Source organism: Mastomys coucha, unplaced genomic scaffold (genome assembly GCF_008632895.1).
Source record: "Mastomys coucha isolate ucsf_1 unplaced genomic scaffold, UCSF_Mcou_1 pScaffold22, whole genome shotgun sequence".
NCBI lineage: Eukaryota > Metazoa > Chordata > Mammalia > Rodentia > Muridae > Mastomys > Mastomys coucha.
In genome coordinates, this window is record NW_022196905.1 from 196,269,525 (window position 1) to 196,279,436 (window position 9,912).

Consider the following 9,912-nt stretch of genomic DNA (forward strand, 5'->3'; position numbering starts at 1 on the left):
AATGTCTGTGCAGCAACATTTCAGTCTTGTCTGTATCTGCAGTTTTAAAACAACCTGAAGATGTACATAAATAAATTACTGAAGCTGTATTTTAATAAATCTTTCTTAACTAAGTAGGTGGTGGTCCTGGCTTACAGTTTCTCCTCGCTCTATTGAACTTCCTTTCCTTCACAGCCCTATAGAAACAATCACAAGAGTTTCTGTTACGAGGGTATTTCATTTCTGATTTTATTCTCTGCAGTGAAATTGTATGACTCCATCTGTTGCAATGGAAAATGGATAGACAAAAGGTGACAATTCAGCTCTTGTATTTGTCTTCTTCTGTTCAGAAGCCCCCATGGGAATTGCTCAGTGGAAATGCTGAAATAGCCAGTCTTCCTCAAATGTGTACTTCTGTGGAATTTGTCACCTCTGTAGTTCATCATTGGTGGTCCTTGACTCTCCGGTCTGATCTTGCAGATATTCTGTATTAGTATGACCTAGAGAATCATGAAGCATTCATTTTGGTCCCACTGGAGGCATGGTCTGTCTAAGTACAGAACATTCTGGGCCATTCTTATGTGCAACAATGATGTGCTTCATTACCCTGATGCAGTTCTACGTGTGTGGTAGAGGACATATTCCGCATTTCCTTGCCAGAACTCTGCCAAGGTTAATTTTGTTCTCATTACTGTAGCATATCATTAATACATACCACAATTTTATTTAATGTATACAGAGCCTGACATTAGCATAGCCTTGCACTCTGGCTCCTTAACATAATGATATTATTAATCAGAAAGTTGAAAAGATTTTGCTGTGAAATAAGATTTTGCTAAATGGATATGTTTCAGAAAGTATAATTTCAAACATCTTACAAATAATAAAACCAAACCAGATTTATATTAATGAAAATATGAAGTGAAATAAATATTACATATAATTTAAATCTTCTTGAATATTTGATGAACAATGGAAACTTTATAAAAATAGCACTTGACTTTAGCCACACATTAGAAAAACATATTTTAAGTAAAAATATTTGACTTTTACCTATTTAATTTCTACTGGATATTTTTTTACAAACCCAAAACACCCTTGATCATCTACTATTTTGAAATTTTGCCTACTGAACACATTGGCAGCTCCTTCTCTGTCTCCATTCTTCTTTTACTATGTTATTTTTAAAATATCAATTTTAATAACTTTCCCATTTATTAGTCTTTCTTTAAGTCATTGTAACCCAGCTACCTTCTCCATTAGACCCTGAACTTGCTTTTATAGAAATCACTGGAAAAAATTGGTTTTTAGATGAATCTACTAAAGAATCTTCACCATCCATTGACTATCCCCCTCTTTCTTACACTAATTTCAATTATCCTAAATTCATTTCCTCTCACATTTTAGAGCTGTCTCTTCTTGCTTGTTAAATGTTTCCCCGGGGGTTAGTCCTGACTATTTCCTCCTTTTATTCCTGTCTGCTGTGCTCAGGATGTTATCTGTGTATGACTGTGTATGTCTGTCTGTGGTTATAGATCTTTAACTCTCAGGCTGTATTTCTTTGTTGAGCGGGAGACTTGTGTACCTTCTGGATGTATTTTGTATGTCTCTGGGCATTTTAATTTTAGTATGCTTGAAAAGGAAATTGCCTTTACATCTGAAACCCACCTTTTCTCCTTGTTTTTCTCTTTCTTAGTGAAGGACTTTAATAGCCAACCTGTTTGCTGAGACCTGAACTTAAGAGTTTCCTCACTTCCACCCTTTAGTCTCACCATCAGTCAAAAGTAAAATGTATGGTACAAGGTGTATCTTGATCCCTAGCATGCATGATGCTCTGGATTCTATTCCCAACATCACACACAGAAAATACTGCTCATTTAACCAAACTCCTAATGATTCTTTTATCATTCTCTTTCCCCTAATAGCTCTGCTGTAATGTTATTCTAACTCAACAGGGTTACATTTTACCTTGCTTGCCTTTGTTTTCTCTGATCCGAGACTATTCTTTTCAGTGTAGCACTCTATTCTGAGGAGCAGCTAAAAACCCTGTTAGAACATGTTAGTGGCTTTCTGTTGATCTTCAGAGCTCAGCAATGGCTCACAATCATCCATGCCTATCTAATTGTAACTGTCCTGGCAGGAACAGACATATTTTTAAAAGCTGTATATCTCCCTCTGGCTATCAGATTATTGATTAAAAGAAAAGTCATAGAGAAATTGGAATTTGGGCTGTAGCAATGGCTCAGCAATTGAAAGTACTGATACTTTTCCAGAGGACCAAAGTTAATTCCCAGAACCCACTGGTGGCTCACAACTGTCTGTAATTTCAGTTCTAAGGCATCTGATGCCTGCTTCTGGCCTCCATGGATACCAAGCAACCACAAGATGCAAAGACATATGTGAGGACACACCGTCTATATGCATAATTTTTTTAATGTGTAAAACATTGAAATTTAGGTAGGAATTCCATGCTGGGAGAAGGAAAAGATTGAAGCCTACCTAGCCAGAGGGAAAAAAAAACTTATCTCCCAGGAAGAAATATCATAAAGTTCTGAAAATTGTTAGGTCATCTTTCAGGGGAGACTTCTAGTCTCTCTGAAACAGTGATGAGTGAACCATACCTTGATCAGGACTGCTCACATGTGCCTCTTATGTAAATCTAACCCTTGCCTTTTATGTAAACCTAACCCTGGTGTGAGAACCCAGTATATGACTGGGGTTGGAAGTAGCTAACAGAACTGCTTTGTTTTCTCTTCATAAGTGGTCACACTGGATAAATCTGCATTTCACTCTTGCTTGTCCTATTGAGACCTAGTAGCTGAGACTAGCTTGTGGAGCTGCCAAGAGCAAGTCTCTGATCATGCCAATTCCTGTAAACACATCTTTGTTCTTGACTCCTTATACCTTGCACATCAAGTATTTCAAGCCATTGGGGGGGGGGTCCTTTCATGAGGTTTAGGCTTAAATAAATAAAACCAGGAATGCATAATTAAGCAGCTCTTGTCAAGGTGTGACTTGAATATCATTCTTGTCTCTGGCCCAGTCTCTTCTGGAAATGTCTGACAAGTTGTCTCAGTTCTGTGAACTCTCTTTCCTAAGACAAGTTTCTTCTCTGGTTTACACTAGTCTTCAGAATGTTCCTTCTTCCAGGAAGAGATCCTTAGGGGAAATTTTTTTTTTTTCTTGAGGCACATTATTTTAACACGGAAGAACATGACTATTTAGAATAATTTTGGTCCTGCTAGAATGTCAGGGGGATTATGTTTTCCCACTCTCAATACTAAGGTAAAAATTTGCCTCTGACTGAAAAAAAAGAAAAAATTCATCAACAGAATACAAATAGAAGCCAAAGGTAAAACACATTCAGGTATCATCAGGTGAGCATATAAACCAATCCTCTATAAAGACTTGACTTTAGTTACTTTTAGAAGGGCTAATACACATGTATAAATATTTTTAAAATTAAATTGCTTATTTGCAGATGTACTCTTTAAGACGTTATATTAGTTAGGGTTACTTTTAATGCAATAAAACATGCCATGACCACAGCAACTTAGGGAGGAAAGCATTTGTTCAGCTGATGATTCCACATCACAGTTCATTATCAAAGGAAGTCAAGACAGGGACTTAACCAGGACAGAAACCTGAAGGCAGGAGCTGATGCAGAAGTCATGAAGACTTCTTTTGGTTCTCCTGGCTTGCTCAGCCTGCTTTCTTATAGAACCCAGAACCAAAAACCCAGAGACAGCACCACCCGCAATAGGCTAGGCCACCCCCCATAAATCACTAAAGAAATGCCCTACAGGCTTGCCTACAGTCCCATCTTATGGGGGAATTTTTTTAATTGAATTCTTCTCCTCTCTGGTAACTGGCTTTTATCAAGTGGACATGAAACTCTCCAGTACAGATAGATACCAGTGTCTGACACATTTTAGTTGTCACAACATGGAGTATACAGTATTAAGGCATTTTGAGTTATCTTTGCATAAAGAGAACAATCATGAAATGATTAGAAATACACAAATACAAAACCTAGAAAAGAAACTAAGATACCAGTTTGAATAAGTATTTTCCTAACTCCTTATAAGATACATGATGCAATTGGGATATAAATACATTTAACATATAAAGGAGCCAGCAACTCCTAGTATTACACAGAAAAGCTAAAAACCTCCTTTATTATTACTACCATCTTCCTCCTTCTCCTTCTCCTCCTCCTCCTCCTTATCCTCATCATTATTATCATCATCATCATATTAATTCAGCTTCTACTTTTAAAGTAGAACTTAGAATATTTGGCTCATTAGAATAATATGTTTATAGCAGATTAAATTTAAATTTTTAGACATTTAAGATGGATAAGGTGGTGTTCCCTTTAATCCCAACACTTGGGAGGCAGAAGCAAGTGAATGTCTTTGAATTCAAGGCTAGCCTGGTATACAAATCAAACTCCAGTCTAGCTAAGGTTATGCAGTGATGCCTTGTCTCCAAAAATTTAATTTAGGATATCTTGCAAATTTAAGCAACAGTATTAGTAATCCTAAAATATTCATTTTCTGATATACAAATGAATAGCATGCATATAATTACAAAATAATTATTTTCTTTAAATAAATATTTATAGTTCAGAGATTCAAATCAGATTTTCCAAATGATATCTAAATAGTACTACCTAACAATAGCAGAATTGTCAAAAGAATTTCACTGTCCATTATACTTTTGTATAAAATATATTAAACTTACATATCTTTAACTAAGCAAACCTTTGTATGGTATTTAATGTTTAGACACACAACTCTACATATGTATAGTCACAGAAACACTGGAAACTAAATGTACTAAAGATGACATTAAAATAATTATGTAAAAAATGGTTAAGAGACGTGAATTTAAACAGTCATAAATGAACCTTGACTTTATGAATACAGTTTCCTAAGGAGCCAATATTCTGATAAAATCAATATAAAATAAAAATTACTGTTTTAATTAACATTTTTATTAAAATGATAAACAATTCTCTTAGTAAAACATAAAATCCTGAGAGCTTTAATAATGTCTATCTACACTAAGTTAGGTATTAAAATAAATAGATTAATATTATTTACAGCAGAAATATTCTTTTAGCAATTATGACAATAGCAAAATTAGCACTTGTCATCACTGACAAAATGAGTTTATATTTTATATATATGAGCTTAGAAATTATGGAAAAACTTCTCTACATACAGAGCAATTCTAAAATTAACTTTCTATATACATCTTGAATTTACACAGCAAAAAGAAGTTTAGAATTTTTCTCAGCATTAAACAAAGCACACTTTAATGGTTTAATCACCTTTTAATCTATCCATTTTTTAAAATACTGGAACACTATTTTTTTCCCTTGGTTTTAATTTCCAGAATTAACATTTGAAAGTGCCACACTCAAACTCTACCACCAAGAAGAAAGAAGATCCGAAGTAACCTGACTCATTTAAAATCCTGGACAAGCCATGTTTCTTCAGTCTCAAAATCTGTAATTATGGTTTGTGGATTGTACTTCGAGTATTCCGAACTTCTGGGCTAATAACCACTTATCAGAGAGTGCATACCATGTATGTTCTTTTGTGATTGGGTTACCTCACTCAGGATGATATTTTCCAGATCCACCCATTTCCCTAAGAATTTCAAAAATTCATTGTTTTTAATAACTGAGTAGTACTCCATTGTATAGATGTACCACAATTTCTGTATCCATTCCTCTGTTGAGGGATATCTGGGTTGTTTCCAGTTTCTGGCTATTATAAATAAGGCTGCTATGAACATAGTGGAGCATGTGCCCTTACAATCCACAAACCACAAGAAACTCAAGAAGAAGGAAGACCAAAGTGTGGATACTTCATTCCTTCTTAAAAGGGGGAACAAAATACCCATGGGAAGAGTTGCAGAGACTAACTATGGAGTAGAGACTGAAGGAAGGGCACTCCAGCCTGATATAGCTGTCTCCTGAGAGGCTCTGACAGTACCCAACTAATATAGAAGTAGAGGCTCACAGTCATCCATTGAACTGAGTACAGGGTCCCCAATGAAGGAGTTAAAGAAAGAACTAAAGAGGGTTTGCAGTCTCTTAGGACGAACAACAATATGAAGTAATTAGTACCCTCAGAGCTCCCAGGGACTAAACCATCAACCAAGGAGTACACATGGTGGGACTGATTGCTCTGGCAGCATGTGTATAGTAGAGGATGGCCAAGTCAGTCATCAACTGGAGGAGCGGCCCCTGGGCCTGTGAAGGTTCAGTGTAGGGAAATGCCAGGGCCAGGAAGCAGGAGAGGGTGGGGTGGTGAGCAGGAGGAGGAGGTAGGGAACAGGAGTTTGTTGTTGTTTTTTAGGTTGTTTTTTTGGAGGGGAAACTGGGAAATGAGAAATCATATGACATGTAAATAAAGAAAATATCTAATAAAAAAAGACTTAAAAAATCTGTAATTATCTGATTTCATTGCTGCCTTTTAACCATTTTTAAAAGGAAATGAGAAATAGCTCTTATGTTTTAATACAGTCCAAAAGTCATCCTCCAAGCACATGTTCATGCACATGTATACATGTGCACATACAATATGCACACACTCATACATACAAAGAGAGGAAGAGAGAAAGACAGAGACAAAACAGAAACAGAGAGACAGAGGAGGAGACAGAGACAGAGAGAGTTAAGAAAGACTGGGAAAATTTTGCTGCAAAATAGTTTTAAAATGAAACTGACAGAGGTTTAGTTTGCTACTCAGTTATTTTCAGGAACTCTAAAAGCAGATTATATTTTGTCACATACTACTTCAGGCACATAGAAATATATAAAACACTAGTTATCTAGGATTCTCCCTGGAAGCAACAAGATATTTTCCATGGTTTCACAAATCATACTTAACTTATTGTCAACACAGTTGTTTCTCAGTCTTAAATGATTCAACAGAACCCCCAATGGCTTAAGGAGCCCCAAAGACCAATAAGTTTCAGCTTTCCCATTTTATGGAAGACGCCCAAATAGCTCAGCAGAACTATAAATTTGTCCAAAAATACTTCAGCATCAGCACATGAGGCAATCATCCCATAGTTCAACAGAACCAAAGCAGTCTAGAACTTTGAAAGACAAAACCAGTAACCAAATAGTAGTCATGAAACAATTGAGAAACGATACAATCAGTTCAAAGGTGTCTGTGAGGGAGGTGGAGCATTAAGTCAAAGCCTGACATGTATTGGTATAGAGATAACAGTTCTATTCTACATGAAGGGGCCAGAGGAGCTGGCTATGCTATAGTGTCAGACACAAAAGTAGTTTAGGCACAGGTCCTTCCTCTCATACTAGCAATCAACAGGCAAAACTAATAGACCTTACCGGTCCCTTTCAACTGGCATAGGAACAATCCCCAACAGCTACACACACTTTCCATATGCTCCTGTCCCACTCTGCTATCTTGAAGGAGCAGAGGTCCCTGTTGCCTAGGGGTGACATCATCACTGGATTCGGAGGCTCTCTTCTGATGTCAACAAGAGCCATATGAACTCTCCTTCCGGGAGCCAAGCTCCCCTTTCTAGCTGATACCCAGCTTCTAACTTCTTGTTCTCTGAACCTGAGCTCTCTGGAGAAATCTGTTTCTTGGGACTGGTTGTTTTACCTGTCTCATTAGCAAAGGGAGGGGCACAAATGATGCTGGAGAAATCAGGGTCCTCTCTTCGAGCTCTAAGTCTTTCTAAAAATTTAGAATGGAGTCAAAGACAAGGTTGAGGACAAATTAAGAGTTTAAAAGAAAAAAAAAAACAGGGCAGGCCAGCTGTTAATATCTGGAAAGGAAAACATAGAAAAGAAAGAGAGAAGGCCATGCTGTTTGAGTTAAGATAGCATAGAAGTCAACCACATGATGAACAAGCAGTCTCATGACAGGGAGGAAAACATTCTAGAAAGAGTGAAAACATCTAAGTGTACCCAAAAAAGTGGCCAGCATCTTTTAAAAAAGAAAGAGCAGAAGATCTGTCTTTTGTTGAACAGACACAACAGAGCCTTGTGGTGGCTCATAGGAACTACAACAGAGGTGAGAATTCTGGGATGGAAAAGTATGCCACCCCATGCACAGGCTACTTATTCCTCATATCCTTTTAGCATGACATAAAGTGAACCCACCTTCCCAAGGGGTGGTCCCTTAGGCAAGTGTTTGCTGCTATGTCTGGACTGACTGGGAAGGGATGAGACAGTGACATCTCTCCATCCAGAAGAGATACATTCTATTCTTTTGTCCAGGATAAAACAATTTGCCCTTAATGAGCCTTCAGTGATACTATAACAGTGTCTGTTTAGAGTATCTTTATTCCTGACCAAACCATTACATGATGGCCTTCTCGAGGGCTATTGGCCACTGGCCTGAGAGGACATGGGGAACAGAAGTAGGCAGCTGGGTTCCGACAGTGTGAATACCTATGGATTAACTTCTAGAACAGCTTTAGTGAGACAGTTCAACTTTATTCATGGTGGAAAAGCACTATGTGGATCTTGGGGGAGTGGATAGGGATTTCTGAAGTGAGTGGACATTATTGACTAGGGCAGTGGCCTGAGAATGCTTCATTTACATGAAGTGGAATTCCAAGGACCTACCAAGCAGGTTCTTTATAGGGAGAGAGGAAGATGAACCTGTAATCTGACCATAGGCTACATTACTTTCCAGAGATGTAATTTTCAGTTACAGGAATGCAGGATTGACTGGTCATAACATAGTATCTAGTTATCACAGGACAGAAATGGCTGAGAGGGACTTATGTGCTGAATCATGCCGTTCTTGCAGGAAGCTCTAGGTCATTCTCTAGATAAGGTCAGGCACCTATGGTAAGAGACACTCTCTAGATAAAAGAGGAAGCCCCACTGAGAGAGGGAGTCCTCCATTTTGCACTGAGGTCAGAGAGCTTATCTGGACATGTTGGGCTGCAACCTTTATAGCAGAGGCTTCCAACACCATTACATCACATCCCTGTAAGTTTTTCTTGGCCTTATTTCATCCCTTAGATTAACAAAATATTTCTACCATGAACATCCATGCCATCATCATATTGTCCCTCAAATTAAATTGACACTTTATTTCTGGTTTAATGCTTATTTTCTACTAAACTTCAAGCTTAACAAAGTCAATAGTTGTCATTTATTTTTGTTAGATGATAATGTTTAAATTAGTGTCAGTTTACATAAATTGATACTTTAATGAGAGACAGCTATGACAAGAATAGAGTAAACGATCCTGCCACTAAGAAAATGTGCATCAAATAGAGTTCTTCGTGACACAGTGTCTTGAATATAATTAAGAATTGGGCGTGATATATGTCATTTAATTTTTCATCGTTCTGATACTTTGAGAAAACTTAAGCCTAGTATGGTGCCAAGTATCTTTAATCTGAAACATACATGCCTAGGTCAGTCAGTTGCAGGTTCCCTGGTTATTGGATCAGTCTCTGAGCCCCTATAAACCCAGGTTAGTTGATTCTGTGGGTGGTATTCTTGACTTCTCTGGCTCCTACAATCTGTCTTCCTCCTCTTCTGCAGGATTCCCCAAGCCTTGTTTAATGTATACTATAGGTCTCTGTGGGCTTCCATCAGTTGTTATATGAAGTCTTCCTAATGACAATTGGGCTAGGCCCCAATCTATAAGTATAGCAGAGTATCCTTAGAAATCATTTCATTGACTTGTTTGTGGGGTTTGGCCTCATTTGGCTTGGATTGGCTTGGCTTGGTTTTGCCAATGTTTGGTTCTAGTCTAGGTTTCTGAGCTATCCAGATTCTGATTCCAAGCCTTCCAGGAAGTGTCAGGAGTGGGCTTCCTCCCAAGGCATGATTCTCAAGATGGCTAGTCACCGATTGGCCACGTCCAGAATTTCTGCACCACTTTTACTACAGCACATCTTTAAGGCAAGACAAAT

At 37.7% G+C, this 9,912-nt stretch overlaps 1 long non-coding RNA gene across 1 annotated transcript; it reads right to left on the reverse strand.

Annotated features, from left to right (window-relative positions):
* Positions 1-208: 208 nt before the first annotated feature.
* LOC116071409 lies at positions 209-7,460 on the reverse strand. Its single transcript, XR_004110884.1, has 2 exons — positions 7,352-7,460; positions 209-479 (listed from the first exon to the last, which is right to left on the reverse strand). It is a non-coding gene; the product is annotated as an uncharacterized LOC116071409 (long non-coding RNA).
* Positions 7,461-9,912: the final 2,452 nt, after the last annotated feature.